This window comes from Malaya genurostris, chromosome 3 (assembly GCF_030247185.1).
Source record: "Malaya genurostris strain Urasoe2022 chromosome 3, Malgen_1.1, whole genome shotgun sequence".
NCBI lineage: Eukaryota > Metazoa > Arthropoda > Insecta > Diptera > Culicidae > Malaya > Malaya genurostris.
The window spans coordinates 67,645,152-67,669,998 of record NC_080572.1 but is presented as its reverse complement, the minus strand read 5'-3'; the positions used below and the strand labels follow the sequence as shown (position 1 = coordinate 67,669,998).

The 24,847-nt window shown below is 35.4% G+C and overlaps 1 protein-coding gene and 1 non-coding gene across 2 annotated transcripts in view; both read left to right on the top strand.

Annotated features, from left to right (window-relative positions):
* Positions 1–24,847, top strand: part of LOC131439494 (matrix metalloproteinase-2-like) — a 264,482-nt gene that overhangs the window by 66,776 nt on the left and 172,859 nt on the right. The window lies entirely within an intron of this gene.
* Positions 18,864–18,936, top strand: Trnar-ucg (transfer RNA arginine (anticodon UCG)). Its single transcript has one exon. It is a non-coding gene; the product is annotated as a tRNA-Arg (tRNA).

Here is a 24,847-nt window from a genome sequence, read left to right as displayed (position 1 = left end):
CGCTGTATGTTGAATATTCGTTCGTTCGCTATTAGTTTTGGTCCACCGGCAGAGTTGCCAATGCTCTAGATTTATCTGACATTCATCAGATGGTTCTCATTGCGACAGACACTCTAACAAACCAGATTTTTAAAGTTTCACCCAAATTTCAAACTTTCTGCACATGGAATCAGGGCCGGTGGAAGAGGTGGGTACGGTGGGTAGCACTACCCACCCGAAAATTCCAAAGGTGGATAGTTACCCACCTGAAATTTCGAACAAAAAACAATGGAAATATTCAAAATAATAAGAATAGTTTTATTGTAATTCGGAATAATAAATAAAATCAAAATTATAGAATGCTAATTCTTAAGGTAGATCAAGGATGTGAAGATATACGGCAGAAATGTGAGACGTGATAAGGGTCATTTGAGCAGGCAGATATCTTTTAGTAACCTAGCTTTTCCCTTCCAACAAATGAGCCGAGCTTAAGCCTCTCATCAATGCGAATCACTCGGGTCTCTGAGATACCGGAAAATGCCGATAAAGGTCTTTTACTCTTTACATTCCGAACCGGCAAAAGAAGAATGCAGTAACAAGTAGAAAGTAACAACTTTTGGTAGCTTTGCCGGAATAGTACATAGTAGAAGACCTTCATCGGAATTTTCCGGCAGATGTTTAAGGTCGACTCCTCTTGTAAAAAGTGAAAGTTGAGTTACTAAAAGATTTCTGCATGATGAAATAAACCTTGTCACATCTCACCTTCACATGAAGAAAATCACTCAAAATCTATGACTACGTTTTTTTTATATTCAATAATACAATATAATTTTAAGGCACACTGTTTAAGCTCTAAGATGCCAAGGGTATTTTCTAATCTTAATTAACGACTAACTTTAAACTAGAATCGTATCATTAGGTAATATCGCAACGAGGTCGCGGATTCTCGAAAATTCAACTTTCTGGTGACGATCAGCAGTGGCCGGTGAATTGAATACAGCATGAGAGTCTTCCAGATGGCGTTGGTAAATATCTATTTTGGCCGCATCTTTCAGTCCGTGTGGTTCCGCGGGAAAAGTCATCAGGCTACGAAGACTCGGCGGGTGGCCCGCAGCCTTGTCATCGACTGGTGCGGTTCTTCGTTGTCGGTGATGGTGATGTTACTGAAGAGAATGAAAGAGAAGTAAATATTGTGGAAAACGAGGTAAAAAGGGGATGTGGGAACAGCCTGTCTAAATACGACAGAGATCTAATTAGTTGCCATCGAAATGGTGAAAAGACGGGGGAAAGGAGAACGAAAATGTTAGTGATAATAAAAAGGATCTTGTTAGTTCCAATAAAGATGGTAGACTGGGACGGGGATCGAAAGAATCGAGCAGATGACTACGTTTTTGCTTTCTATACCGTTGTGTGCAAATTCAAAATACTGAGAACAGTACAAACAGTGCTCAGGTTTTGAACATCTATATCTCCATCATTTTTAATCAATTTTCCATATCATTACATGAACTGCATTAAAAATATTTCTACACTTCGATTGAAGTAGATGAATCTATATCTATAAAATCATGTTTCAGATAATTGGTGATCGAAACTTCAGTTTGTAACGAAAATCTTGGTCATGGTTTCTTCTAACAAATACATACAAGTTCACGGTTTCCATTAAATTTCTGCGTTTCAAAGAGTGTGTTCGTTTTTAAGAAAATCACTCATACAAACCAAGATTCTGTATCGAATAAAGTTGAACTCTGTGTGGTTCAGGAAAGAAGTAAAAGTTGCTAACACGTCGTTCAAACAGTCCAGGAACTAACCAGAAAAACATACGCACTTTTCATAATTTTTCAATATCATCCTTATAAAATGGTTTGTCACTGGTCTAAACATCGGCTTCCTTTGCGGCGATGACTGTCTTATTCGAGCCAAAAATTTTTCGCTGGCGTGTCTTTCTCTGATCCGCAAGGACAAGCAATCGCTGGGGCTAGGTAATTTTGAACAAGGTGGATGAGGAAACAGATCGCAACCCAACTCGTTTAATTTTTTCATTGTTTTCGTTGACCTATGGCACGGTGCATTGTCTTGGTTAACGGTGAATCACTTTTGATGGTACTGTCCTGTTCAAGATAGTCGATGTTAATTATACCTCGAACATCTGAAAAACTTATGTCATGATTGTTCCAGCTACCTGTTACGTGTTCAGATGGCTTTCCCAGTCTGAATGTTGGTATGACTCCGGTTAAAAATAGTGGATCCATGTTTCGTCCATTGTTCCATACCAACGCATTCCATTTTATTACGGCAGACTTTTGTTGCTTATGAGCGGCCGTGTTCGAGATCCGTTTGGTGACGTTTTTTTATACTCAAATTTTCGTACAAGATCGTAAAAGGACTTCCAGTTCATGTGCTAACGATCTCAGCATATCTAATCTCACGAACTTTGCTTTTGCGTTCATACATCACGATTATCAAAACTTGCTTAATTTTTCAAGGTTGACTGCTTCATTTAGCCACGTTCAAAATCTGAATACCACAAACATTCATTTTTAATGGATCCTAGTGGGGGAAACACTTCTCAAGCTATAGCGGCTTGCGCGTTTTTTCCCTTTAAACATTTATTTCCATTTTTCATAAATGAATTAGTAACGTCACTTATATGTCGATAGATTCAGTGTTCGTGGTGCTATTGATGTTAAATGTTCTTGTTTGTTCTTTTTAGGGATAAATATCATTTCCATCAGAATAGAGAAATACTTCGAAATAGTGGGTCGTTCTTCGCAGTATGAAAAATTACCCACCTGAGTTTAACATGTTTCACCGGCCCTGCATGGAATATCAGTTTTCACAGTTCTATTTGAATACACTCGAAATACATGGTTTAAAACCGTCAACTGAGTAGAAAACAACAGGTAGAGTTAAACTTTACGTCTGTGTAGGGCATCAAGATCTTAATTTAATTAGATGATACCATATTTTGTCAGGCTTTCTCTTCCAAAAGGACCAGCTTTTATTAAAAAAAAGTTTGTTATAAATATTATTATGAATACTTCTTGAACGTACTTGACGGTGATACATTGGAAACTGAAGGTTCCAACTTCCTCAAACTAGCTTTAGAATATTAGATAATGTTTCTTAATTATTTGCCTATTTTTCAAATTTAAATCTGTTGATGAGAGAGTTTTGCAGTTGCATTCTTACTGTCATCATGATCGATCGTGTCTCATACATGACCCGGTATTTCTTTCCAGCATTTCTGTAGAGACACGCAGAACACTGTTTTACCAAGACAATGCATCGATTCACAAGTCTGTGGAAACGATGGTTAAATTGAACGAACTACACTTCGAATCGACTCCTTATCCGCCGTATAGTCCAAATCTGGCCCCCAGTGACTACTGGCGATTCGTTGATCTCAAAATAAAAATGCTCGCCGGTAAAGAATTCAACTCAATTGAAGATGCAATTGCTGAATGTGAAACCTACTTGAGACCAAAAACAAAATTCGTTAGTTACACAACTTATTGAGTGATGGGCTGTCCCAGAAAGTATGGACGCACTTTGATTTCACTGTAAATAATTCACAAGTGTTAGATATTAAAATTTTATTCGATATACTGATAATATTGAACTACAACAAGAGAATATTTTTCTCAAAATTTGCTACTTTGCCATTGTAGACTAGCTGGCGCACCTCCTTGCGAACGTTCCTCAAGTTTTGACACTTTTTTCCAATCTTTTTCGAACTGTTGAATGGTTTCGGCTGCCAAGACATGTTTCCTAAGATGTGCCTTCGTTAATGCCCAAAAATCCTCAATTGGTCGAAGTTGTGGGCAATTTGGTGGATTCATGTCTTTTGGGACGAAAGTGACATTTTTGGTAGTATACCATTCTACAGAGATGTCTATCTCCTCTGTGTGACGAAGAGCAAGCAAAATTTCTCCCCTCGCACTGACAACTTCAACGAGAGCTCTTCTCTTTCACATTAATACACCGCTGTTGTATAAAGTGTGCACGCATCATGAGTGCGTTTGTTTATTTCCTTTTCCACTTCCTCTTCCACTGAATCGCACCAAAGTGCTAGAGCATTAGCTAATAAATTCTCTGAGGTGGATGCAGATACTTTCACAGAGGTGTACATGCCGGTGAGCACTCTGCTGTATGGTTTGCGTAGAAGAAGCGTGGACACGCAAAATCAGCAAAATAAAACAATTCATCGTAAAATTTTCGGTTTTCCTTGCAAATTTTTCATAGCAAGGCCAGATTTACTCTCTATTAATTGAAGTTCACAGAAGTGTTCGCTCACCATCACGCGCCAGTGGTCACTTGGGTGTATTTAGACGAGAGCGCGTGTGAGCGATTCATGCGAAGAGAATGTGTTTCACTCGCGCCAGCTACTTTAACCACAAGCACACACTCAAATGCTGTCTATTCGACACTGAGAAGAAGTGCGCTTTCCTCTTTGTGCGGTGCTTCGGTTTTTGCATCCTCGGTGTGGACAAGAATCTGACTCCAGCGTGTATCACTCTGGTGAAATGCCATCTCTGCCATTCTACCGTTGATTTCGAGTAGTGGCAAGAAGCAATCTTGCCAGAAGACAACAGGATCCTTGTGGCTTCGAATCATGGGTAGAAGTAGTTTTTGTGAACATTCCTTGATGTATATTTCGCTGTTCAATGAAGCAGTGGTGATGAAGGGTTTCGAAATCTTACCGCAGCTACAAATTACTTGCCAGACCATAGCTTTCTTACCAAATTTTTCTACTTCAATCGATGTCTCGGACTGGTTTAACACTTGCCCTTCTCGCACCGAATAATATTGTGGTCCCGCAAGGATTTGTAATCGAGTTTTTACGTAGGTTTCGTCGTCCATGTTTATACAGTTCAAATTTCCAGCAAGAATCGTATTGTACAGCTTTCGAACCCTCGGCCTGATCGATGCTTCTTGTTTCGGACTATGTTTTGGTTGTTTCTTCTTTATATAGGTTCGAAGATTCAAACGAAGTGCCCACTTTTTTGGCCACATCCCGAACTGAAACCTTCTTCTTTTGCTCGAGTATACGTTTATCCAACTAAGGGTTAGCAGGATCTTTTTTCGACCCGTTTTCGGTTTATCCACCATTTGTACACAATTTTTCGACGTTGTTCTGCTGAAAGTCCACGCATCTCGAAACAAATTAATGAAAACGAATAAACAACTGCACAAGTGGTTAGAGAAGAGTGTAAACAACAGGACGCAGCCATAAAAATTGACAGATTCTAAACCATTGCGAAATGGCAGCGGGTTTTGGTTGCATACATACTTTCTGGGACAGTTTTTATGAAAAGTAACGACACAAAGATACAACATAACAATCGAATCGCGGTTCCTGAGAACTGGTCCTCGATATTCCATAGGTTCATAAAAGCTTAACTATACCACAAATAGCATGGAAAGTCATACCATTTGTAACGACCTGCTTTGTAAACTAACGGATAATAAAACAAGTAAAATTTACTTCACGACAGAACAAAGCCAAACAATTACTCATTTAGAAAGGTGTTCGTAGATAAATGTAAGAATCAATTCGAACAAACTTCAACCGAAAACAAAATGTTTTCATATATGTTTGATGAGAATTGTTGCATAATTCTAGAGAGGGAACCCAAAATTTGTGCCTGAATAGAAAATAAAATATATTTGTTCTCACACAAAAAAAAGTGATTGAAAACTAAAGTTTTCATTAACTGATAAAATCAGACTGTGAGAAGTGCCAAACAGAGAACAGGATCCATCACTCAGTGGAATCTCACACTGCGATAGGCACCAATGTTTAACAAACAAAATCCAAAATAGCACTTTCTCAGTCGATGTGTGAAAATTATCTCCTGAGTAGCGTTCAGCTAAAAATAACCCTCAAACCGCACCAGAATGAATGATGATGTCGAGTGCGGTTTCGATTAGCAGCTATGTCGGGATGGCCCAGTGCTAGGGAAGCGCTACACCGTCGAAGATCATGCTCCGTACCGAGCTCCAAGTTGCAATCACATCAACTGCGCTGTCTTCTAATCTCAGTGGCAGCGCAGTCTCAAGCCGTTGCACACAGCATCTTCGGTTGCGAGGTCGGTTGCAATGCGGGATTCGCGTCCAGGTGAAAACCGACCGGGCGCCGGATCCTTGCGACTATTCAATCCTCCAGCGGAACATTAATTTTTGCTAATGATCACACCTCGCCTTCTCGCTCCCCCCCCCCCCAAATATGCATTTGAACACATATTGACACAACACCATGCGCCTCCACCTACGCCATCCATTCAACACCTAATGGCAACTTGTTATCAATATCCCAAAAGTGCGCAGCTTTCAGGATAATGTTCAATCGCAATTGCAGTCCCGCTACCACATTAGCCTAACTACAACATGTTTCTGCCAGTTTTCAATATGCAGTTACATAAACTAATTAATAAAACTAATTGAAATGAACCGGTTTTGAGGACACTGAACAGTGGATGGCAGTGGAATGGTGTTCGAGTGGGTGACTGCGTAATGAAAACTGCTCCGTTTGGATGTCGAAAACGATGTATGCATTTGCATCCACTGAAGTCGAATTGTTTCCACTGTTGGCTGTTAGCTTTAGTCTCCGGTTCCGCTGCATCCACCTTTCCAAAATTAACAAATGTTGGTGTGAAAATGAGCCGCGCAGTTGCATTAGGTATTTCTATCAGCATTCAATTTTGAGTTTGGTTAGCAAAATATATATTTTGTTATGGCGTTTAATCCCGAATGGACTCATTGGTACAGCATTAGCCCGGGTTTTTTTTTCTGAGTGTGCAAATCGCTGATGGTTCTAAACAGGTCTGCTAGGTATCCATAGATTTGTACAGATGTTGTAAATTTCGATTGCAGCTTCATTTTTCTTTAAAATCCCTGGAAACGTGGAATTGCCTGGAATGGAACAACGAGCTGGGACCCAAACTATAGAGATTTGATAATTATTGTTCAATATGTCGTTCAGGCACTGTTTTATTTTGCCCAAGAAGATCGGTTCATTTTTGCCAGCAGCGTTTGAGCGAATGGCTTCAATGGCGCTCAGACTATCTCTTCCACCAAGGGTAGGAAGGCCTCCTGTTAGTTAGTGGCCCAGGAAAACGTTTAGTTTGGGATTGTTCTGCCGGCTCCAAGATCAATCAAACGAGGAAGTCATATTCTTCAAGTGGGGGAGCTCTTCCATTGAATTTAAAATACTGGAGATACTACTTTGGTATTTAATCCAGTCAATATTTTTGGTCAAATCATATGGAATATTAACTGAATTAGCACTGCATTTGTTGTAAATCAGGCAATATTTTCCAGATGATATCTAGTCGAATTGATGTCGTGGAAACAGATAAATCTAATGCACTTGGACGTTCAGGAGGTCTTGGAATCCGTGTTTACTACCCATATTTAATACTGTCATGTTAAAATTGTCGCAAACATTATATATCCGTGCGAATTAAAATCTCCCAGAATCAATCGTGTAGCAGGAAGGGCTTATACCATTTCGTTAGGCTGTCGCTGTTCAACTTGAGCTCTTGGAGGAATATATAGCGCCATACGGAGAGTCTCTATCGAGACGTATAGTATAAAAAACCATTAGAATATCAAGCTATGTTTGATGTAGGCTAGGTTTCGCACAAAGCAGATACATCACATTTTTGACTATTCAATAAAACTGGCCATTGAGCTGATAACTGCTTCAAAAAAGTTCTAGCTATTGGGAGGAATGCCGTTATGAGGGTCTTTAGAGGTTCAGAAATATTCAATGCGGCGAAAATCCATTCTAAAATTTCCAAAAGTTTCAGTAATCTTGTTGGTGGGTGTGAAATGGAACCCACTGAATTATTGTTTTTGCATCAAATTAAATTACTTTATTTTGAGCCGAAAATAGACTGTCCATGGCCCTGAAGTATCCTCTGCGTAGTCCTGGGAGTATTGAAGCTTATGCTAGAATTTCTTCGAAGTTATCCATTACATCAAATTTCAAATTAATAATATCAAAATGAAACTTAAGAATAGTTGAATTTCAGTTATAGTAAAAAGCGGGTGGGTAATGTCAGAGACATAACTGGATGTCGTGAATACGAAAACAACTGACATGTTCCTTAACACTTCCGAATATCAATTAGTTGGTCAATTGTATGAATTATGCAAGCATTCCCCTTTTCCACATTTTTCGCAAAAACAAAGAAGGCTTAACTTGATCTTGATTACTGAGAATTTCACACAGCGAAAAGTGCACAAATCTAATCAAACTGTTCTAAATTTGCACAAAACTGAGGATAACAGATCGGCTGAAAAGTTCGTATCGTTTCTATGAGAGGGCGCCACTAGAATCAAATCCATACCATTTTCAGTTAGTACCAACCTTCAAAAGATACGTGTATAAATTTGACAGCTGTCTGATTATTAGTTTGTGAGATATTGCATTTTGAGTGAAGCTACTTTTGTTATTGTGAAAAAAATGGAAAAAAAGGAATTTCGTGTGTTGATGAAACACTACTTTTTGATGAAAAAAAAGTGCCGCCGATACCAAAAAATGGCTTGATGAATGTTATCCAGACTCCGTACCGGGCGAAGCAACAATTCGTAAGTGGTTTGCAAAATTTCGTACTGGTCATATGAGCACCGAAGACGATGAACGCAGTGGACGTCCAAAAGAGGCTGTTACCGATGAAAACGTGAAAAAATCCACAAAATGATTTTCAATGACCGTAAAGTGAAGTTGGTCGAGATAGCTGACACCCTAAAGATATCAGAGGAACGTGTTGGACATATTATTCACGAATATTTGGATACGAGAAAGCTTTGTGCAAAATGGGTGCCGCGTGAGCTCACAATCGATCAAAAACAACAACGAATTGATGAGCAGTGTTTGGAGCTGTTATATCGAAATAAAACCGATTTTTTTTGTCGATATATAACAACGGACAAAACATGGCTCCATTACTTCACTCCGGAGTCCAATCGAAAGTCAGCTGAGTGGACTGCACGCGATGAACCGAACCCAAAGCGTGGAAAGACTCAACAATCGGCCGGTAAGGTTATGGCCTCTGTACTTTGGGATTCGCATGGTATAATTTTCATCGACTATCTTGAAAAGGGAAAAACCATCAACAGTGACTATTATATAGCGTTATTAGAGCGTTTGAAGGACGAAATTTAAAAAAAACGGCCTCATTTGAAGAAGAAAAAAGTTTTGTTTCATCAAGACAATGCACCGTGTCACAAGTCGATGAAAACCATGCTGAAATTGAACGAATTGGGCTTCGAATTGCTCCCTCATCCACCGTATTCTCCAGATTTGGCCCCCAGTGACTTTTTCCTGTTCTCAGACCTCAAGAGAATGCTCGCTGGTAAAAAATTTAGAAGCAATGAAGAGGTAATCGCTGAAACTGAGGCCTATTTTGAGGCAAAGGACAAATCGTACTACAAAAATGGTATCGGAAAGTTGGAAGATCGCTATAATCGCTGTATCGCCTCTGATGGCAATTATGTTGAATAATAAAAACGAATTTTGGCAAAAAAATGTGTGTTTCTATTAAACGATACGAACTTTTCAGCCGAACTGTTATTTACCTTCGATTTGCGAGGAAGAAATCCTAATAGTTCTTTAGAAAACTTTTAAATGCCATTAGCCTTTGGAACGGCTGATTTTGTGTGATGCTCCCCCCCGTTGTCCTCTTTTCGTTGTTTTTTTTTAACCAATGCAAACTAGCGAAACTAGCTTTGCAAACGACACACAATACATCTGCTCGCAGTGGAGATAGAATCAAAACTGACCCAATTTTTGTTAAGAGGTTTCTTTTTACGTGATTTCGTTTGTAGCTTTTTCACTAATGGGCGGTCCTAACGGCTATAAAAATAGCCCCATACAGAATTTAAATTTCCATTGTTTCATTTCGGATTTGCATTTCATTGAATGAAACTATCAGGATGCTGTACGGGATTCATTCGTGCCTTTCAGAAGAACCAAATTGTGGAACTCACTACGATATTAAACACTGTTCGGAACATTTTTCTAGAACTACTTGTTGTACAGCAGCAGATATTTTGCTCTCTTCCTCAGAACGCGTTCTGATTGGCTGGTGTTGACATGGGTCAAATGAGACAGGTTTTTTAATAGTGTACTATTAAAATACTTCAATGCTGTTGCTATACACGTTTAAGTTGAAAAATTTCGATTCTATTGGTAGTTAGATTATATAAATCCTTCCACAGATCACTGAGCTGTGAGCTTTAAAAATACGAGAAATGCAAACGCGCCTTGTGAATTATCCTCTTTGATACTCGTTTATACCAAACATTTCAGGAAAGTGTAATTTTGAATTATTTGAGATTATGTCACAAAACTGAAAATTTGATCATAAAATTGTGATCATATATCCGATGGCATGTAGCAAAAATTATGTTGATTCGTTAGATACAACAAGAGATATTCAAGATCAAAAACTTATCACTCTCTCAGAGGGTAAATTTTGAAAAGGCACCCCATAGTAAAGTAAGTCATATTCACGACAAAAATTAAATTGCCCCGTACAAATTCTGGTACCTATGCACCCCTACATTTCCGCACGACTGTGTCTCAGTTGCGATTGGCTCTCACAGATTTTTTTACCTGTAGCCAGAGTTGTTTCGTCTCGGTAGCCGCCGTTAACTCACGAGCCAGTAATAATTGAACACAACCTTTTTGCTTGAATGCTTTTTACTGAATGGATTTTGAGTTGTTTTGAAACTTTTATTCCATTCGGTCTCTCTATTTTTGTCAAAACACAAAGAGCAAAACCACTGAACAGTGAGAGTCAATAAATCAAAATGAACACAACCGTTGAGTAGATGTAACTCACATTTCAATATATTTTTACATAGGCCCACTACTTAGGGTAAAGTGTTATAATATGCCACCCTTATGGAAATATTGAGATATTTTTAAATGTACTGCTATATTTTCTTCGAGAACGTAGGAAATGGCTTTGTTTCTCTGGATTTTTATACTGTAAATAGAGAAATTAGCACTGCTAAAAGTTAATTACTAAATAGCAACCAATCATTAGACGTTTTACACGGTTAAAATGCTTATTTATTCGAAGCAAAACCTTACATTGAAACGTTGCCTAATGATATTTTCCGTTTTTTTTCATATTTTTCAGCAAATGACGACTGTCAAACTTGCATAGCAGAAAGATCTTACGAAAAGATAAAAATTTTGTGTAGAAAAGTCTTGAATATTTAAAAAAGGAAGTGGTGCATTTTGGCCAGCAGGGACGATTTATAATACTTTCCACTACCTAAAATTAAGTTATTGAACGGAACTCCGGAATCAGGTGGAGAGTACTCAACATTAGATAGTTTTGTGGTTCCGTGTTCAGCTCTTCACCACAGGGCCATTCTCATCAGTGATGTCAAGTTAACAGATTTTTGAAATGCCACAGAGCCAGGGATGCCAAGTGCTAAAAATTAAATCTGATTTCCATTTCTGTATATATTTTTCATTGCAAACTACGTGCAAATGACAAATCCTCTTTGTTTACTTACTCTTTCAATTATTACGGATTAGTCCTATATTTATCGATAATTTTTTCAGTATTGTTTAAAAGAAGATAGTTTTAGTTATTGTTCTCTGCAAACAGTTTGCGAGACGGGTTGCTAAGAGTACCGTGATAATGGAAAGAAAAACTAAACAATGAGAATTTGCCATTTGCACTTAGGTCGTAATGAAAATTCTATACTGATTTTTTCCTGTACGCCTCATCTCCGACTTGTCAGTAAATTAAGACCACGTCTATAGCAACTCGAAAAACCTGTTTTAATCCAGCTAGTGGTGTAATGATGCCTTTCTCATATCAATCATACCATCATATATAATACTCTGGTATTCTTCAAAATAATTTTCTTCGATTCTTAAAAGAATAACCGAAATCGGTTTGTTTGACCGTCTACTGATAAAAACTATCAATTGGAAAAGATTTGAGGTCGATTTAGAATTTTTTTTAAGGTTTTCCCCATTTTAAGTGATGGTATACAATTTTTGAAACACTTTACCCTATATTTCCGGATCCGGAAGTCGGATCCGCATGAAATTCAGGAATTACACATGGGACCACAGGACCTTTCATTTAAACCTAAGTTTGTGAAAATCGGTCGCGCCATCTATGAGAAAAGTTAGAACACATATTTTCTTTATTCTGCACATTTTACCCCATAACTCCCGAACCGGAAGTCGGATCCAAATAATATTCAGGAATTTTTTATGGGACCTCAAGACCTTTCATTTGAATCTAAGTTTGTGAAAATCGGTTCTGCCATCTCCGAGAAAAGTTAGTGAACAAAAAACACATTACATGCACACATACGCACATACACACACACACACATACACACACACACACACACACACACACACACACACACATACACACACAGACATTTTGCGTACTGGACGAACTGAGTCGAATGGTATAGACACTCGGCCCTCCGTGCCTCGGTTCAAAAGTCGTTTTTCACAGTGATTGCATAACCTTTCTATATGAGAAAGGCAAAACCACAGACATAAAACTCAACTTAATAATTACCCTGTGCACGGGAATACCGAAATCAGCATTTTGGCGAAAAATCAGTTATTTTTCTGATTTCAGTTAGTTATTTTTTGAGACAACTAAAAAAATGTTACTTTTGCTAATTTAGATTTTTTAATTCTCGTTCCCTTAATAATAATAAAATATTTGTTGAAATGGCTATTTTTTTTAAATGATTTCACCAATTAAACGTGCTGTCATTTCTTAACTAAGGCACACTTCATTTCCATTCAACTATTTTTTTAGTTGAATTTAAGAAATAGAACGTTGTTTTCAACCAACATAAATGGTTGAATTGACTTCTACAATTTGCAGTTATATTCACCAACTAAACACATTCTCTAAAAATAAGAGTTTTTTTCAGCAAAGTAAATTCTCAATTTAACTAATTTCATAGTTTTTTTTGGAAATTTTGTTGTTAAAATCAACTAATTCAAAAACAGTAATACGAATTAGGCGCAGAGCTGATTTCGGTCGTTCCGTGTGGCGCAATGTCTTTAAAGCAGAGCTTAAAATTGTCACGCATTCTCAATGAAAGAAACCATTCCAACAACCTTATTTTCAATATATTACTGCGCCATGCGTAAATGACCGACAAACGAAGAAAGACGAAGCATTTTCGTTTCTCATTGAAAAAATGAGAGAGTATAATTGCCAATGTCACTCTTTCCTCTATGACAAGACGAATCCAAAATAGCGTCTGCAGGGAGCATCAGCTGAATTTCTATTCTCATTCATTCATCGATGTATTGAAAATCAGTGATGCTTGGCTATAAAGAGTGACTAAAACATGACTGCTAATGACTGAAAGGGCAAATGAAAGAAAGAACACAATTTTGAAACTACTGTTCCGCTTATGTCATATGGATTTCGTTCTCATAGTTTGGATATGGATTTCGTTCTCATAGTTTTCAAGCGAAGCTGAGAGTGACATTAATTTTTCGTCATTTTCGTCTATTTTGAGTCAATGCAAATGACTTTTATTAGCGCTGCTTTAAAGATACTGATTTGCAACTGTTCTACTTATTGGACGATTTCAAACGATTTATTCAACTAAAACTGAAAAAACTGGTATTTTATATGCAGAAATTTTGAAAATCAGGTGAAATCTGAAAAATTTGGCAAAAGATCTGGTTTATTATAGAGTGCCTGACCTAACATCCATGATTCTCATTGTATTTGCAGTGTTGGCATCACGATTATTCATTCATTTATTTGGAACAGGGAAAAGCCCACTGGAGTTGATACTTATTAACACTCCTAATACCAAGCCTAAAAAAGTTACGCGAAGCACCAAGCCTCAAAAAAAGTTGGAACGGTAACTTTGAGCTATCATAGCTCAGTTGTTACTTGACCAATTTCGATAAATTTTTCACCCTCGAATTTTGTGAAGTTTGTAGATTATTTTAGGTATATCATTATTGACGATCTTTTAGGAAAAACTAATGAAAATCAGATTTTTCCCGTTCCAAGTTTTTTTTCAAGCTCAAAACGTGCCCTATCTGCATTCATGCGGCACCTGCATCGCGAATCGGATATTGAAAACTTCAACTTTACCGAGTCATAACTTTGTTGTTAGTCAACCGATCTTCAAAATATGTTCACCATTGGAAAGGTTATACTTCCAGAAATAAAATGCGCTGAAAAAAACTAAAAAAAGGGTTGTCTACCCAAAGTTATAATGAAAACTGTAGATAGATGACCTAAGAAAAGATGAGACTTTTTACAATGATCGTAAATATCTCGAAATTCAAAGCGATGACCTATATATTTTTATACATCATTCGATTGCTAGTGATACCAGCTACAATTTTTGCTCAACTACCATTCCTGCACAATCAAAAGAAAACATTAAACAATCGATGAATTTATAAATATATATGAATTTTTCATTTTTTTTTTCACATGTTTGTATATAACTCAAAAATTAAAGCGATGATATGTACATTTTTTTGATTCAGAATATTGGAATCATTACCAAAAAACAATGTATTGATGACCTAAATTATATGACCGTTTAAAGAATTTCAAGAAATTTGGTACAAATACAGAGTATTTCTATTATTGGGAAAATTTTGCCAAACAAAATCGAATCAAAACTTTTAAATTTTATGACATATATTTTTTTATTATTTTAGTTGGAAATTTATTATAATTAAAATTTACAAAAAAAAACTGAAACTTGGATTTCACTGAAAAATTTAAAAATTTTTGTAAATAACTTAAAACTCTAAAAATAGTTATATTTTTGTATTGGATAAACGATCTAAACAATTTTTATGCACAACCCAAACGCAATTGATAACTACTAAAATTCTGATTTTGTTGTAGGTTTGCCGTAGAATCTCAAAAAATAGGTAAAAGATCGGAAATTTTGAAATTTCCGAGTTAAATTGCATTGCACAGTGGTCCGGATCCACAATTTAGGGGGACAAAAACATTTGTGGCTTAACCTTATTATACTTTAGAGCTATGATGTCTTCAAAAAAAATGATCAGTGAAGATAAGCCATATGTCGATGTACATGGTATTAGGGTGGCTCTTATTATTAGGGTAATCCAAAACTTATTTTCCGGATGTATTGAGATAGAGGACTGCATTCTTCGGCAAAATTGTTGAAAAACTTATATCGAGCAGCTTTGCTGAGGACACCATAGTAGTATCTGCAACGGTTTTAGTGTTACAACTATTTTTAAAGAGCAACTTAGGGTGTTCCTCAAAATATCAGATTTTTTGCTCTAGCTTTTATATTTTTCTCTTTTCGTATAGGTGTCTTTGAACATCTTTTAGAGTTGGTTAAAATCAATTTTTTAATGACTAGCGTATTCAGGTAGCGTTTTCTGAACCGAAGTTATGAGCAAAACTAGTTAAAAAAAACGGTTATTTTTAAACTGCTATATCTAACATTGAGGCAAACGAAAAAAATCCGTTTCTTGTATTTGACAGAAAATATATTCGTATCATGTAAGTCATTTATTAGCTATATATGAAAATAAGGTATTTTTGTCTTCTAAAGTGTTAAATTAATTCAAGTGCATATTCGGAAAGAAATCGTTCTGCATTCTTCTGGGAATGCAGAATGGTGTCGCTTTTGTAAAATCTCTATGGCATCTCGGTAGTTGGAGGTTTTATCAAACGTGCATTTTGGTACCTGCAGATCGTTCAGCATCCTTTCGGGGATGCAGGACGATTTATTTCATTATGTTTTGTTCTGTTTTCCCACCTCACCCAATTCCCAATTTCCTTCCATTTTCCTTTTATCCTTCCCTTCCCATCAGGAAGTTGAACGGCAAGGCACAAATCTCCAAATAACTAGGGGAACATGCCACTTGAGCCAGTTAGTTCTGATAACATAGGTGTAAGGTTTCATTCAGTAAATAGCATTCAAACGAAGAGGTTGTTTTACGAGACGAAGACAACTGTAAGCTGCAAATAGATTGGTTGGTTGGTGCTAATCGCAAAGGCGGCTGCAAAGCCAATATTCGGGGTGATTTCAGTTTTATAAGTACCTGAAATATTGGAACTCACTTCACTGACAAAGATGACCTAACCGATTTGAGAACTGTTTCAGTTTGTAGGTTACACTAGTTCATGCACTAGCTTTCATGTTTTTCTAAAATCAAACAAAACTGTTTGAAAATTACATTTTTTATATGAGAATAAAAGAGATATGAGAAAATTGTGTAATGATGCACAACTAAGTGGATAAAACAAGTTTTACTTAATTTCGTGTAATTTTTTGTGCTAAATTCGGAATTCTACTTTTTCTGAATTGTATACTAATAGAAAATTCAAATGATTTTCGAATTCTATACATTCCGAAATAATTCTAAGTTTTTGATATTTAAATTTTAATATTCTATCGATTATAAATGATGTCGTTTAGGATAGCGAAAAATTGAAGATATATGTTTTTGTTCTTAATTGCTTGTAAAACAAAAATCAAGCAATATTTTTTTTTTCAAATTGTAGTTGGTTTCTTTTGCCATGGGTTAGTATATGGAATTCATATAATTTTACAATCTACTTCTTATTGTACAAGACAATTGTAATAATTCAAAATTTTTATGTTGTCACAAAATTTATTTTAATAATAAAAAGCAAATTCTTCGTCTCTTTGAAACAGATGAAATCAAAACGGATTCCAATATTTTCACTTTGATTTGCAGAAACGTTGGAACGCAAAATATATCTGAAATTTTGAAATTTCCGATCTTGTACCGATTTTTTGAGATTTTACGGAAAACCTAAAACAAAAAAACCTAATTTGAGTAATTGTCAATTTCGTTTGGGTTGTGCATAAAAATTGTCCAATACAAAAACATAATTATTTTTAGAGTTTAGGTATATTTACCAAAATTTTTAAGATTTTCTGTGAAATCCAAGTTTCAGTTTTTTTTGTAAATTTTGTTCATAATAAATTTCCAACTAAAATAATAAAAAAATATATTTCATAAAATTTAAAAGTTTTGATTCGATTTTGTTTCGCTAAATTTTCTCAATTATAGAAATTCTCTGTATTTGTACCAATTTTTTTGAGATTCTTCGAACGGATATATAATTTTTATCATCAATACATTGTTTCTGGTAATGATTCCAATATTTTGAATCAAAAAAATGTACATGTCATCGCTTTAATTTTTGAGTTATATACAAACATGTGAAAAAAAAATGAAAAATTCATATATATTTATAAATTCATCGATTGTTTAATGTTTTCTTTTGATTGTGCAGGAATGGTAGTTGAGCAAAAATTGTAGCTGGTATCACTAGCAATCGAATGATGTATAAAAATATATAGGTCATCGCTTTGAATTTCGAGATATTTACGATCATTGTAAAAAGTCTCATCTTTTCTTAGGTCATCTATCTACAGTTTTCATTATAACTTTGGGTAGACAACCCTGTTTCTAGTTTTTTTCAGTGCATTTTATTTGTGGAAGTAGTACCTTTCTGATGGTGAAAAAAATTTTGAAGATCGGTTGACTAACAAAAAAGTTATGACTCGTTAAAGTTGAAGTATTCAATATTTTCTATGCGACGTTTATGCCAAAGGAAAGAAAATTGCAAAGCAGATAGGGCATATTGGGCGCGTGAAAAAAACTTGGAACGGGAAAAATCAAATTTTCACTGGTTTTCCTTTACCAATCGTCTGCTACATCGTCTGCTAGTTTTGGAATCAATCTACGAATTTCACAAAATTCGAGGGTGTAAAATTTGTTGAGATTCGTTGAAAAACAGCTGAGCTATGACTGCTCAAAGTTACCGTTCCAACTTTTTTTGAGGCTTGGTATTTGGAGTGTTAAGTCTCTCTCTCTCCATTAGGCATAAAACCTCCTAATCTTTTGTACCAACAGATAATTACATCCAAATCATACATTAATTAATCATAATTAAATACAAGGTACACTTACAAACTAACATAATATACTTAACACTCACAAACTTAAATACAAACATACGAATTATAAGTAATGTCATTCTTAGGTCAAGTTCTTAAAAATACTATATATGAGCGTCTGAGAGTAGTACGAGACAGATTAAAATCAAATATAGTATAACAACGATTAAATATACGAATCATGCTCGATACAAGTCCGTTCTTCGCATAATTTGTTATAGCAAACTGGCGGACAAGAAAAGGGTTTTTCCGGAGAGTTCTACGTCTGATATTTATATCGAGTTGTCCGAGAAGGCTGGAGCAGTCGATGTTTCCCATAATTAAATCGGAAACAAACATTGCTTTCCAAACATTGCGTCAATCACTAAGCAACTCAAGTCCAATTAGATTACATCTAAGGGTCTCTCCAAGGTAGCCGACGTAGGGCAAAACGGATTTTTGCCGATTACTCGACTCTCAATCAACGAATTGTAATAAAATCGAATACAATATCTTCATTCCCACACAGCAGTGTATAAAAACTTCTAAAATACTCCAGTGAAACTAGTCCAACGGGGCTCCAACTTCTCATATTGAATTCGTTTAACTAAAAAAAATGGCGCTAGGTTCAATGGTCTGTTTCAAACGAGGGTCCCGTGTTGGCCTCCCGTTGAACGATTAATTGGACCAACAATACAACGTATTGGACCGACGAAAGACCACCGTTGAACGTTTTTTTTTTCTAAGAGGGTTTCATTAATCTACTATGCGAAAGAAGAATATCTCTTCGATTAAATCATGTTATGATCTGCTAATCGAGCTGTTTCCTATTCGATATAGATGGACTATTTCGCTCGTGTCAATTTTCGATATGTCAAAAAAGACGCTGTTTGGTTACGTTCTGTCTGAAGATAACCGTCGGCCGTGTGGCCTAATGGAGAAGGCGTCGGACTTCGGATCCGAAGATTGCAGGTTCGAGTCCTGCCATGGTCGCGAACTTTTTTTTATTTTAGTGCAACGAAACTGATCAATGGTTTATGTCGAAAACCAAGAGTCAGTCAGTCGTGTGTAGATAGACAGACAGCTTTTACAGACAAACATATTATTCGTGAGGTTAGTTCGTAGTAGAGCTCGGTACGCTTCAGTTGTTTTGGGTTATTTGATTAAATCAAATCTATGTCCCTACTTTATTTAATATGAACACTTGTATTTGGGGATGTCGCAATGTCGATCGATTAATCGTGTAATCGATTAACAACCCGGATAATCGACTTATGTTTAGTCGATTTGTTTGAAACTAATATTCGATTCTTGAACTGTATTACAAACAGTGCGATAAATTTTTATTTTTAAATAGATAAATTAGGACTTTCTTTCAATGTCAGCATATTTCATCGCATTCGATTGCCTTTCACTTACATCTATCTTTTTCTTAATTATTTGTTTATTAAGGTACATAACATTAGATCTTAGATCCCACAGATATTGTTTTAAAAGTGAACCTTTTTCACAAACTTATAGATTCAAAAGAAGGGTCTTATAGCTCCAAACAAAACTTCTAAATTTCATACGAACTTGACTACCATTTCCGGTAAAAAAAAAGTTAAAATAAGTGTACTAACAATCTCAGAGATAGGTAAACTGATTTTCTCAAACTGAAAAAAAATATTGAAATGAAAGGTATAATTGTTCCATATAAAGTTCCTGTAAAGTTTTTTGGATTCGACTTCCGGTTCCGGAATTACAGGGTGATTTGTGCAAAAATTCCAATTTTAAATTGTTTGCTCTTTTGGTATTAAAAATGCCTTACTCTTCACTATATGGGGCCGGGTGTCAATTAAAAGTTTCAAAAATAGTCGCGTAACCTTTTTGTGTCATAATTTTGAACGTTAATAACTCGGTCATTTGTTGATGGATTGTTATAATTTAACAACCAATCGATTCGGAAACTTTTAACTTAAACATGTATGACGACGTCGTTTAAGTATTTCAATAGCAAACTATTGAAAAAATGGTTGAAATCGACCTATGTTTTCATCCACCAATCCCTGTTGTACAAAATGACGTCAACATCTTGTTCGGCATAGGAGGCTTTTCAAATTGTAGTTGGTTTCTTTTGCCATGGGTTAGTATATGGAATTCATATAATTTTACAATCTATTTCTTATTGTACAAGACAATTGTAATAATTCAAAATTTTTATGTTGTCACAAAATTTATTTTAGTAATAAAAAGCAAATTCTACGTCTCTTTGAAACAGATGAAATCAAAACGGATTCCAATATTTTCACTTTGATTTGCAGAAACGTTGGAACGCAAAATATATCTGAAATTTTGAAATTTCCGATCTTGTACCGATTTTTTGAGATTTTACGGAAAACCTAAAACAAAAAAACCTAATTTGAGTAATTGTCAATTTCGTTTGGGTTCCCGATCAGAAAATAGTATCAAAATTATATTTAAATTGTTGATTATTTTGATATTTATATCAGAAACTCCTACAAATGAAATATAATTTTTTTAACTGAAAAAAAATTATATTAAAAAAATATCAAATTTTGATTCGTGTTAAATAATATGAATTTTATATATATATATATATATATATATATATATATATATATATATATATATATATATATATATATATATATATATATATATATATATATATATATATATATATATATATATATATATATATATATATATATATATATATATATATATATATATATATATATATATATATATATATATATATATATATATATATATATATATATATATATATATATATATATATATTGTATTATATATAACCGTAATTATTCTCAAAATGGTATATTTCGAATATGGCTATAACAACATCGCTCTCATAGTACACAAAGCATCATAGGTTGATCTGCCAAAGTTTTAATATTAACGTTTATTAATCAACTTGAGTTCTTGTTTTACAGAGTGATATAAAATGACGAACACAAGAGGAATTAATATTTACTGAAACACTGACGCATTGTCTGACTGTGTTGTTGAGCTTTCTTAAACATTTTACTGTGGACAATGTATATTCGAACATATTATCATATAAGATATCGGTTTCCAGTTTTTGTCCGATTATGAAAAGTTCATTGGTCGAATCAACAAGAATACGGAGAACACGGTAGAACGATCCAGATAATTGTATGTAGGAATCATCATATTTGACTTTAGAGCATGATGACATCGTGCATATGGGAATTCCATTGAACTTGCATCTTCCAACATCAGAAAAAATTGAAGTATTTACCTCTTCGTGTATTTCTACATCAGCAGATATGTAGCTGTGGTTTATTGGATTGAATGTTTTCTCATTCCAAGTTTTCTGCCATAAACTTGAAATCCATTGCATAGTGTGTGTATCATTACTTGTGTTGTGAAAATGGCAAATTCTATTCAAGATGTACTTGTTAGACACTTGAACGACAGGATGATTATTAGATGAATGAAATCCGGCCAACATTGCGTTTCCATTCTCGTAAGGATATAGAGAGTAGTTCCAGAGAGCTCCCAGTTTTTTTACAGATTGTACAAGATGAGTTGTAAGATGAACGTTATATACCATATTTTCAACACCAAAATATTTTTGGAAGTTCTTAGTGAATTGTTTCAAGTTTTTTTCACACTTTCCTAACGTTTGTTTTGATATTTCTAACTCAAGTAAGAAAAACAATCCGGTTGCAAATTGCATAATTAGTTCGCCGTATTCTTTCGGTAATAAGTCGTGCATACAAGGATACATGCAATGAAACAAGATGTTCTCCCATTCACTAGCCTTAAATTTTTTCCATTCTTCTATACTCCTCAATTGACGGGGAAAGTTGCTAGGAAGTCGAATCGATAAGAATCTTTCTTCGATCACCTGACATTTGTTACCAATGAAGAATGGTTTAGTTCTATTACTATGCATCAGAAGTTCCCATAACAACCTGGTAACTCCAAGTAGGGCCATATGCATGTAGTCCACGGGAAAAGAATTTCCAAGATCGAAGTCAGGCACTCCACACATTACACTCAATCCTTTTATTCCAAATTTCGGGTTTGACGTACTAGATTCGTGGACCTCAATCATGATACGACGTGTCATTTCATCCTTTCGAAGACAATATTTCGATAATTTATATTTGATTTGATTGTTCAACAATGTTCCCGGATGTAAACAATAGGTACATCCATATTTGCCGTTGAACTGAGTACCACAGAACAACTCAAATCTGCCTATGGAGTCCAAACAGATTTGCAATAAAACTACTTTATACAGTTGACCTGCTATTTCTATTCCATTGCGTAGCTTCTGAATTTCTTGAACAAAATATTTATGAAACAACGCCATGTTAGGCTTGCTTCTGTTAAACCATAGAGCAGCTAAAATTAAGTTATTCTTGCAGAAGCGTAATTTTGGCGGTAAATTATTGACAGTTATGAATAATGGATACAGTGGCCTTTTTACGGAGCATTTGAACACAGCAGCGCCGTCTTCATTCGCAGACAATGTAATGAATTTGGAATTATCCTGTTTCATGATCGCATTAGCTATTTCAGCTCTATTGATGTAATTAATATTTTCATTCAACACTTTTATTTCATATTCTATTATTTCTTTATGAAACTTTAGGACAGTTTCCCGTATTTGTTGTTCTATTGGAATAATGATAAAATAATCTTTATCCTTTGATCCACAGCTATCTACAGGGCATATAATATCGATCGAAGGAACGCCATCATATCTAAAAATATTAAAAATAAATAGCACTTCAACTATCAAAGCTTATGTGCAATATTGATTTTACATTTCAGAGTACGTCAGTGTACACAACAGATTTGTGTTAAATATTAGAACGATGTGTACCGTGATTTGAAAACGACATGTAGAGGTAATTTTCATAAAAATATACTTATATTTGGGACAAAATAATGTTGTAAGTCAAACCTACCCGTATTGACAATTAGTACAGAAAAATTTTCGTTCAACATTGTATGGATCCGGAAAAGATGCTACGAATGCGTTGAAATTTTCTGGAATCGTTTTCGAATAAGTTAGTACATTTATCAGGCGAAGTAGATCCTGCAGCGCTTGTTGTGTGAGCTTATGCTTTACATAAAAATTCAACAACATTAGCATTACATCCTTGGTGTACATGAAATCCACAAACTTGATGCGTTCATTATTACAAAAGTATTCCTGTAATTGAAACAATATATGTGATATTGAATACAGTATCATAAGTGTTAATTTTTAACCCATTCAAATGGAAATGGATGATTCCTATCCTTTTCTTGATCATATGCACTCTCGGATTCTGTTTCAGAAAAAGTTGAATATTCTTCAGAGAGATTACGTGAATTGGTTTTCCCTCCATCATCTGTTATCGCGTGATTTGAAATGTTTTCATGAGATGTTCGGTCCTCTTCGATTACAGTATCTTCAATGGACTGATGACTGTCAAAGCTAACAGAATTCTCGCCTAATAACGATAATCGATTTACATTTGTCATGCGATTTATGTTTCCATCATCAACTGTTTCTGATAACGCTTGCAGCCTGCTGTGCACCGACGGACTTATTTGTATTGTTATGCCCTAAAATTTTGAGGAAAATGTACTTTTTTATGGTATTTCTGGAACTTCACTCACAATTCGGAACGTAACGGAAAACATAACAGTGATCTTCCAATTAGAAAGGTGAAAAATATCGTTATGGAACGAAGCGTGATCTTTTTGAAAAAAAGGATTATAAAGGGTGATTTTTTAAGAGCTTGAGAACTTTTTTAAACAATAAAACGCATAAAATTTGCAAAATCTCATCGGTTCTTTATTTTAAACGTTAGATTGGTACATGACATTTACTTTTTGAAGATAATTTCATTTAAATGTTGACCGCGGCTGCGTCTTAGGTGGTCCATTCGGAAAGTCCAATTTTGGGCAACTTTTTCGAGCATTTCGGCCGGAATAGCCCGAATTTCTTCGGAAATGTTGTCTTCCAAAGCTGGAATAGTTACTGGCTTATTTCTGTAGACTTTAGACTTGACGTAGCCCCACAAAAAATAGTCTAAAGGCGTCAAATCGCATGATCTTGGTGGCCAACTTACCGGTCCATTTCTTGAGATGAATTGTTCTCCGAAGTTTTCCCTCAAAATGGCCATAGAATCGCGAGCTGTGTGGCATGTAGCGCCATCTTGTTGAAACCACATGTCAACCAAGTTCAGTTCTTCCATTTTTGGCAACAAAAAGTTTGTTAGCATCGAACGATAGCGATCGCCATTCACTGTAACGTTGCGTCCAACAGCATCTTTGAAAAAATACGGTCCAATGATTCCACCAGCGTACAAACCACACCAAACAGTGCATTTTTCGGGATGCATGGGCAGTTCTTGAACGGCTTCTGGTTGCTCTTCACTCCAAATGCGGCAATTTTGCTTATTTACGTAGCCATTCAACCAGAAATGAGCCTCATCGCTGAACAAAATTTGTCGATAAAAAAGCGGATTTTCTGCCAACTTTTCTAGGGCCCATTCACTGAAAATTCGACGTTGTGGCAGATGAAATTATCTTCAAAAAGTAAATGTCATGTACCAATCTAACGTTTAAAATAAAGAACCGATGAGATTTTGCAAATTTTATGCGTTTTATTGTTTAAAAAAGTTCTCAAGCTCTTAAAAAATCACCCTTTATAAACATACCTTTTTTACATACTTCTTGTTGTACCAGGGATACCGCAGATAATAATGTTTTGGTCTGCGAACCGGATGCATAGCTGATGCACAGATTTTGCCCTAAGACCTAGCCTCTTATTTCAGTTTTTCTTGCTTTTATGGGCCCTGTTGATACATTGTCTACAGTTGACTACATGCAGTTAGGGACGATG